Genomic DNA, 9,785 nt, shown 5'->3' with positions numbered 1-9,785 from the left:
ATGTTAATTTGGTGTCATCTTTGGTCAATTCATGTTTGGGCAGTAATATTGGTGAGAATTTATGGGTATAGCTTCTAATATTAGTAAGAGACACAATCTCCAAGGAAATTCCCTGATCCTCTGGCTCTCAACAATCTTTTCACCCCATCTTCTTCAATGTTCCCTGAGCCTTAGGACGTTGTATAGAAATATCCACTGGAACTGCACTCCACAATTCAGCATTTTGATTGGTTGTGGTTTTCTGTAGCAGTCTCCATCCATTAAAAAACAAAACAAAACAAAACCCAACACCAAAAAAAACAAAAAATAAAACAAAAAACAAAAACAAAACAAACAAACAAAAAAACCCCAAAACAAAAAACCCTATAAGTTTTGATGAGGGGTAAAGAATACATTTATCTGTGGGTAAAATGGCAAATGTTTATAGTTATTAGGGATTATATTATGCTGATTTAGTAAATTAGTGGTTTTAGATTCTCCTCCAATAACCACAACTTCACTAGCACTGAGAGGTTATGTTTTCAGTACCAGGAATTGTTTCCCACTTGTTGAGTGGGACTTAAGTACAGTTATAGAACAATTTGTTAACACCAAGGTAACCTATCACCTAGGTGCTACTACTGCACCTGTGAGGTTATTGTGCTATGCTGGTCTTTGATACTGTTCCTAGGCATCCCAGCTGCATAGGATTGTTGATTGTCTCCCTCCTTTGGAAGCTTGCATAGCACCTCTGGTACCATGAAACCTTGTCATCAGGAATGGAGAATTCAGGTCAGTTTCAGCTTGAGCCTTGTTTATGAAGTGTATGCTGTTTCCATGAATAAGGACTGACCTTCCATCTCTGGGGGCAACCAAGGACAACAGCAATAGACTGTATATTGTGAGAATCTCTTGCATCTCTCTGGTCAACAACTCAGAAGAGGGCTTCTCATGTCTGACATTAGTGTCCTTGCTATGTGGTCTTTGAGTCTTGGCGGGAGCACAGTCAGCCCAGATGATAAATGCTCATTAACACTATATATAGGATTTCTCCCATTCTCTTTTTCTCAGTTAACATTTTCCTTTTTTATACACAAACTCTAAGGTTTCATAATCTCTCATCCATTAATTATTGACCTTCTTTCTTGAGCAAATATTAGTCTTATTAGAAAATCTTTACCTATGCCTCTATCTTGAAATTTATTCGTTAGTTTTTCCTCAAACAGTATTAGTGTTTCAGGTTTTGTGTTTAGAATCTTTATTTCTTGGAGTTTTTTTTTCCTGCCAATGAGAGATAAGTATCTAGTTTTATTTTTCTTTATGGAGATATCCAGTTTTCTCAGCACTATTTTTTATTAGTCTTTTTTTTCTTTGTTTTTTCATCAACATCCAAAGCTTTTTTATTAACAGTAAGATCCAAGGTTAGTTTTTGTAAGCTCGGCTGGCCCTTCGGCCCCTGGCACGCTCGAACTTCCGGCCCTTGAAACAGACATAGGGTTTGGTGTGGCTGTGTGGGGTCCCTGGGGCCTTGCAAAAATGTCGGTACACCTCTCGGCCCTTCCGAGGACCAGACAGGAGCACAGTGCCTCGGCCCTTGGGAGACTCCAGGGCTAGCTGGTCAAAGGTGAGGATCTTACCCCCAGCCTTGAGGATGCGACTTCGGCCCGGCTGCTCACCCGCAGTGCACACACTTTCAGCTTGGGCACTTCCAGAATCCGCACGTCATTTGTGACTGTCCCCACAACCACAGCGGTCTTGTTCTCCCGGCCAAGAAGCTTCATCTTTCGGATCATCCGGGACAGGGACAGTGGTGGCCGGTTAGTGCGGCTCATAAATAACCTCTTCAGCACAACCTGATTGAAGGTGGAGTTGGTACGTCTGGCCAGAAACCTGTGCAGCTCGACTAGCAGCCGCAAGTAGATATCCTGGCTCTTGGGCTCCTTGCGCCGAACCTTTCGGTCCTTGTTGTGGCGAATGTCAACACCAATGATGGCGTCCCTTGCTCAGTCAGGTCCAGAAAGACCTCGTCTTTTCTTTAGTAAACATCTTTTACATCTTTTTCAAGAAACAGGTAGTTGAAGTAATTGTGAATTTTTTGTAATTTTTCTCAACATGTTTACTCTTTTGTATAGGAAAGTTACAGGTTTTATGATTTAGTTTTGTATCTTGCTACTTTGCTGAATGTTTATTAAGTCTATATTTTCTAGTGAAGCCTTTCTGAGGTCTCATAAATACAGAACCAAATCATCTGCAAATAAGAACTTATTTACTTTACTTACTATTTCTATCACATTTGTTTCCTCCTCTTGCTTTACTGTTACAGTTAAGACTTCATCAGTGCATTGAGTATGAATGGAGACACTGAGCTCTATTTTCTTATTCCTGACTTTAGTGAAAATGCTTTAAATTTGCCCACTCTTTGGTATTATGTTAGCTATTGGTCTTTTGTCTGTAGCCTTTATTATGTGAAAGTGACTTTCTTGTATTTGTAGTTATGAAGTAACTATCAATAAGTAAGTAGTTATGAATTCTTTTCTTTTTTAAATTAATGACTGTGACATTTTGTCAAAAGTGTTTTCTGTGTTTGTTGAAATAACCTTGTGGTTTTATTTTTTAGTTCAATTCTGTGGTATACTACATTTATTGATTTGTATGTATTGAATTACTTCTTATATTTAGAATGAGGAAGATTTAGTTATGATGAATGATCTTTTTGATGTGCTTTTAAATTTAGTTTTCAAGTATATTATTGAGAAGTTTTATACTTATATCTATGGGAAGCATGTCAGATAGTTTTCTTTCTGTTTGTATATGTTTTCTGTTTTGCTACCAAGATGATACTGACATTTTAAAAAAGATTTGGTGGTATCCATTCTGGTTCCTATTCTATGGAATTATGTGAGGAACATTTCTGTTGGTTCTTCTTTAAAGGTTTGATAGTTCAGCAGTGACTCTAAGACTAGATTTATTTTAGTTGCAAGATTTTTTTTTAAATTAACTGCTTCTGTCTTATTTTATATAACACATATTTAAATTGTTTAATTCTTCTTAGTCTAAATTTGGTTAAGTCATGTACTCAGAAATTTATCTATTCCTTTTATAATTTCCAATTTAGTGGAATATATTCTTAAATGTATTTTTAAAAACCAAAAAATACATATATTTTAAAAATAAAAAACATTAAAATTTTAAAAATTTTAATGATTTTCTAAGTTTTATTGGTATCTTTTATAAAGTTTCTCTGTTCACATATATTTTTGCTAATTTGGGTCTTTGTTAATTTGGCTATGAATAGGTCAATTTTCTATTTTCTTTTTCAAATAAATCAATATTCATTCCATCATTTTTTGCAAACCCTGCTCCCCATTTCATTAACTTCCTAATCTTATTTTTTGTTTTCTCTACTGGTTGTGGTGTGGCTTCCCTTTGTTTCTTCAAGGCCCTAAGGTGTATTATTAAGTTATTCATTTACAGTTTCCCAGATGTTTATTAAAGGCACTTAGAGCTAAAAACTAGCATTCATTGTATCTCAGATTTAGGTAGACTTTTATTTGCTTTCAACTTTAAGAATTTAAATGTTCTTCTTAATTTCTTTAATGACCCAGTTAAACATTCAACAGTTTGTTGTTTAATCTTATGAGTTTATGTTTATTCTATAATTTCTCTTACTGTTGATTTCTAGTTTTATTTGACTGTATTAAGACTGATATAGTAATTAATTTCAAGTTATTTTTTATTCTGGCACATGATCTATTTTAGATGAAGTTCAATAGATTTTCTATAAATTTCTTATAGTTTCACTTTCTTTAAACCTTAATAAAATTCCATTTTGTATATTACTGTAATATCATTATTGATCAATTGATCAATATATAAAAACTTTCCAGGACACTGTTTGGATGAGCTATTCTGTCATCCCCTGAAGAAAATAGACTTGTCTTTCCCAGTAGCCATTAACTACCTATAGTTCCTCAGCTAAGGGTAAGACTTACAGGTCTTCCTCAACCAATGCTAGAACAAATGGAACAATGTTTGGATGAACTAATTACTAGTACATTCATTTGATTTATAATACCATTTAAATTATATATTCTTCTTAGTGTTTTTCATTTGGATGAATGGTCTTTTAGTATGAATGAACCCTTCAAGTCACCCCTTTATGATTCTGTTAGGGTTTGAGTTGGCTAGTTTTACACCAACTTGATACAAGCTAAGAGAGCAGGGAGATTCAGTTGAGAAAATGTTTCGATAAGACTGAGCTGTAGGCAAGCCTGTAGTGCATTTTCTTAATTAGTAACTGATGTGGTGAGAGGGCAACCCACTGTGGATGGGGCTACCCTTGGGATAGTGGACCTAGGTGGTATAAGAAAGCAGACTGAGCAAGTTTTGTAGAGCTAGGAAGTAAGCAGCACTCCTTCATGGCCTCTGCACCAGTTCCTGCCTCCAGGTTCCTGTCTTGTTTGAGTTCCTGTCATGATTTTCTTTGATGTTGAACTGTGATGTAGCAGTGTAAGCCAAATTGTTTCCTCCCCAAGTTAACATTGGGCATAGTATTTCATCAGAAAAATAGTAATCCTGACTAAGACAGAATTAATATGTCTGTATTTGTAATGCTTGTTATATATAACTGAGTACATTGGTATTCAGTGTGTTAATGCTTAAAATTGTAATATCTTCTCTAAGTCACTTTCCTTATTCAGTAAGAAGTGATAGTTATGTCTCATGACTAGTTTTGGTTTAAAGGCCACATTTTCAGATATTAGAACAGGAATAGAAATGTCTATATTTTCTCATTACATTTGCTAAGGATACCTCTTTGTCTACTGATCCTAAAGTTGAGTTTGTGTTTGATAGTAAAGTGCCTATCTTAGAGACAACAAATAGCTGAATCGCTTTTGAAACAAACAAATGAACAATCTAATGGTGTATTTTTGTAGGTGAATGATATTCAGAGTTATTATTGAGGGATGGGCATGAAGTCCTGCAATTTTGCTGACATTGTAATGTTTTCCTTTTGATTTGCTTGCCTTCTTTTCTCATTGGGTTTATTCTTTTTGATAGCCACATGGATGTGTTTAGTTTCCTTTCAGAATTAAGGATTCCTTAAAGTATCTTCTGTAAAGCTGGCATGTTAGCCACAAATTCTTGTTTTGCAGAAATTTTATAGTTATAGTAGACATAGTAATTTTGATTGATAAATGCTGTTTTTGTGAGCTTGAAATGCATTATTCCAAGCTCTCTTAGCTTTGTAAGTTTCTGTCTGTTAGTTGCTGTTGATCTGGAGCATCTGCCTTGGCTATGTAACTTGGTATTTCTCTTTTGAAACTTTGAGTGTACTTGCTTTTTTCTGTCACACTTAGTGTTTTAACTAAAATATGACATAGAGTTTATTTCCTGGTATCATTTGTCTAGTGTCTAAATGCCTCTTATATTGGATGGACATCTTCCTCCATAGATTTTATTGGAAATGTTTTATATGACTTTAGCCCAAAATACTTCTCTGTTTTTCTATGCCCATAATTTACACATTTTGTATTTTTGGTTTTTTTCCATGAAAGTTTTGTTTCATTCATGCTTTCCTATTAGGTTATCTCTGTCATTGTCTGTATGTTTCAATTTATTGTCCTGTCTTCAAGCCCTGACTTGTTTCCTCCCCTTGGGACTTTGCACAGAGCCATATATTTGATTTGATTTATTGAAATTTTCACTTCTACCATTTCAGTTTTCTATCTCATCATCAAATTTCATGTACAGCATCTTGTACTGAGATGTCAAATCTTTTAAGTTCAGATTCCATTTTAGAGAACCTGTGTCTGCATTACTCTGCAGTCTCCAACTAGATTTCCATTATGCTGTATACTCAATGATTGTGACTCTGTTTCTTCTGCGCGGGGTTTAGAAGCATGTGTCTTCTTGTCAGGATATCGTCCCTTGAGATTTGTTTGGGTTCTCAGAGTGTGTGGTTCAGAGAGCATCTAGGGAGCTTATCTGCTAACTCAGAAGGGTTCTTTTTAAGAAAGACATCTTTCATATCTTCCTACCCAAAGGGATTTTCTTGGCCTCCCCTTCCCTATGTCTTTGCTGTGGCCATGTCCAACTTTTGGTTTCTTTTATCCTCTTTCTGATTGTTAAAAATGTCTGCTGCTCAAAACACTGTGCAGATTTTCTGAGGCTTTCTGGCTTAAGCTGGGCAATCTGTTGTTGCTCTCCCGCTCACTGGGAGAAAAGAGCTGTCTAGACCACACCATTCCCTTTGGGATGACTGTGGACTTTTCTGTTCTGTTTTGCTTTTGAAATTGGAAATTTATTTTGACAGCTGTTGTCCATCTTTTCCAGGATGTTCCCCTGAGACCCCAGCAGACTGTGTCTGCTTAAAAACCTTTGTTTTCCTTTCTTCTACAGTTTATATTTTTTTTTAAAAAAATCAAATCAGGTAGTCTTATTCAGAAAAGACCCCTTCTGATGGTGGCTTTGTCTATTCCTTTCACCTGGACAACAGGAACAACCTCATGCTTTGTCTTTTTGCTTCACCAGTCTTCCAACAGGTGGTCTATAGTGGACCTTCCTTAAATTCCATGAAGCACCTTAGCACTGCTAACTTTTCCTATACTTCTTTCATTAGTGTGATCACAGGAGACTCAGAGTTTGGATTCTACCTAGACATGACATTGCCCAATATCTTGCCACCTCCGTAGTATCATATGATGCAGTGTAGGTTTACTGACCTTTCCCCCTTTCCAAACTGATGATGTCTTTATAATTCTATGCTATTTTCTATGTCCCAGGTTATACTGAAATACTGACTTGCCTCCATGCATAAAGCTGTTATAATAGGATCCAGAGTCGAGACTTGCTTTTCTCAGTCTTGAGCATTTGTTACTTAACCAACCAATGTCCAAAATGCTGTAGGTAAATCAGATGACATCCAAATTCTCAGTTATTAAATTTAATAAATAAGTTTAACATTTTCTAAGCAGTGTATTGGAATGGATTCTTATAACCAACATCTTTACTTGAAAATAAGAAACTTAGAATAGAAATGAACAAAGATAAAATTTGATAAATAATACAATATTAAAAGTTATAGCTATAAAAACAACACATATTTTTTTGAATATATTTTCCTCTCACATTAGGATAAAGGATCCAAAATACCCAAATGAAACTAGTGTCCTACAAGTTTACCTGAAGGAATTCATGGAGTTGGGCAGAGTACTGAAATGATCCAGAATGTGACTTTTGAAAGAAAAAATAATGCCCCTGTCTCAGTTGGGTCGTAATATGCTCTCAGTGGAACCTATTGCGCCTGGTTTCAATTACAACTCTGAATCATATTCCTTGATTAGTAACAAGCAATCAATCATAATTAATTAGTTAAAATGTTCAACCGTTAAAATCATTACCATTAATTAAAACAATTATCTCTATTCTGGCTGCACTTCATTAGCATCTCAGGGCATTGCTTTACTGTGCTGCTATCCTCTCTGCAGAGTCTCATGGAACACAGGGCATCTGTGATTTGTGAGTCACTCTCAAAATGACTAGTAAAGAAAACTTTGCCCTGTTGCTTATCCTTATTACAGATGAGGAAAACATTTCACTACAGTATTAGACTGTTACTTCTCTTTGAAATGAGTAGTGACTTATGACAGGACACTAGAAAAGGAGACTTTTTTTGTTGTTTGTTTTTAAAGAATGTGCTTCTTGGAAGGAAATGTTGGTTTGTCAGGACTTTTGGAGAGATAGCACAGAACTGTTAGGGCAGCGGATAGAAGTGTTTGTTTTGAAACTTTGGGCATGGATTTTCCCCAAATTCTTTGTTCTCAAAGTAAATAGCTATTGAGCTTTCCTTCTTAAAAATTCTGATGGTACAAGTTTCACATTAGGCTCAGCACTGGAGTTTAACCTATTACATAGCCTATGCATTTATGTTGTACATCCGTAGGTTGCATGCTTTTCCAGACTTATCCCTTGTGCCTGCTTCTCTGGAGTGTGAACAGCAGTGAATGCTCCAAGGATCACAGTAAAATATCTCCTGAAAGATAAATATTTCTTATCACTGTAACTGTGCTATATTATTATTAATACCTAAAATCCTAGCCCAAGAAAAGCAAACTGCAACTAAAGTCCCCGAATATTTATGTCTGTCTTTATGAAATATTATTCAAATCTGAAGGTAAATATTACAAGTCATTCCCTACTTTAATTTTACTAAATTTGTATTCTTTAACCTTTTCCTGTGATTAAATAGATTTTCACTTGCTTTTCAACCTCTCCATAGTTGTCAACCCTACTTCTTCCCATCTTGGGACCATTAATTGTGTTATTTTTGCTTATTTCTTTTGGTCCCTGGGCCTTAAATAGGCTGACTAACTTTGTGAAACAACAGATAAGTAACTTGGCAGCAAAACCTATTCAGATACATTATCATAAGTTAGCTATGGAGGACCACAAATCTCAAGTTAAGGTTGTTACTCTATCCAAGGTGTTACCAAAACCCATCTCCACCCAACCTAAAAGTGGGGACTTCTGCTCCTAGACCAATCAGAGAGGGGCCACCCAGAACCCCTTCTGAATTCTTGCTTAATCTGCGAGATTAAATACGCAAGGGAATATAAATAAAAGTAAAAAATATCTCCCTGGGCTCCCTGAGTGACAAGCCTGACTGCATAGGGGTTGATGTCAAAAGTATCCCCTCTCCAGGAAAAAGACATCGGGATGGGTATGGCCCTCATGCCTCACTGGACAAGGACAGGGGAACTGGAGCCATTACAAAGTCCCCTTCAATTACTGGAGGTCAGGCCTCTAGCCCCACCTTCGAAAGATTAGAACTGCCACAGCCCTTCTATACTTAGAGAAGGGAGGAGTTGTCAGGGGCAGTCCTGCTTATACACTGAAGGCCTAAAATCAGCCATAGGCCTAAAATCAGCAATAGGCCTGCCATACATGTATACTAACACCAAGTTCTGGGTCTCTGAGGAAAAACATTGAAACAGATGGCTATAAGCTATTGTAAACAGGCAGCTTTTGTGGAAATTTACCAGCCTGAGTAGTCATAGACCTTGTAAATAGGTAGCCTTGGCAGATAATACCAACTTAGATAAGGACAAGTGAATCATAAGCAGAGTCATAGTAACCTGTCCCCTGAAACTTCACCCAGCTGATACCCTGTTCTGAAAGATATCTGTACTCCCCCTGAATACCCATGCTTTGGTGTCATCCCCTTCCCCATGTCTGCCTTTTTGTGTTTATAACTCCTGTGTGACTAAGTAAAAATTACTATTTGATTTAAAAATAATAATAATAATAAAAAACCATTTTCACTAATGAAGCTTGATTTTATTTATAAGTTTTCAAGGACTGTACTTTCAGAGATTATTTCTATTGTTTATGGTATTTATACTTTTCATGAATTTATAGCTTTGGGTTTGAACTACTGCCTTAGCTGATTTGTCCCTTCAGCATTTGGAAAACACGCATAGAGCTTCCATTACAAAACCAAGTGAGTCTTCTCAAATCTACAAGTTGCACTCACCAGTTCCTCAAAATATGACTATATGCATAGAGAAGTTTCTTTTGATCTTTTGAACATTCTAGAAATTCAATGTTTATAGCAATATTTTAAGATACAATGTCTCTCAGTTTCCCCAGTCCTGTCTTTACTCTCTTGTATATTTGATTTTTAGGATTGCACATTTGAAGAAGATCATGTATTATTTTCCTTGTCTGTCTTGCTTATCTTCGTCATCATGCCCTCCAATGTATATGTATATGTATATGTATATGTATATGTATATGTATATGTA

General features: G+C 36.0%; 1 pseudogene; it reads right to left on the bottom strand.

Annotated features, from left to right (window-relative positions):
* Positions 1 to 1,401: 1,401 nt before the first annotated feature.
* LOC114613514 overlaps positions 1,402 to 9,785 on the bottom strand; it is a 26,554-nt pseudogene continuing 18,170 nt past the window's right edge.

The sequence above is a fragment of the Grammomys surdaster genome, unplaced genomic scaffold, assembly GCF_004785775.1.
Source record: "Grammomys surdaster isolate TR1022 unplaced genomic scaffold, NIH_TR_1.0 62, whole genome shotgun sequence".
NCBI lineage: Eukaryota > Metazoa > Chordata > Mammalia > Rodentia > Muridae > Grammomys > Grammomys surdaster.
This window is presented reverse-complemented; position numbering and strand designations above follow the sequence as displayed.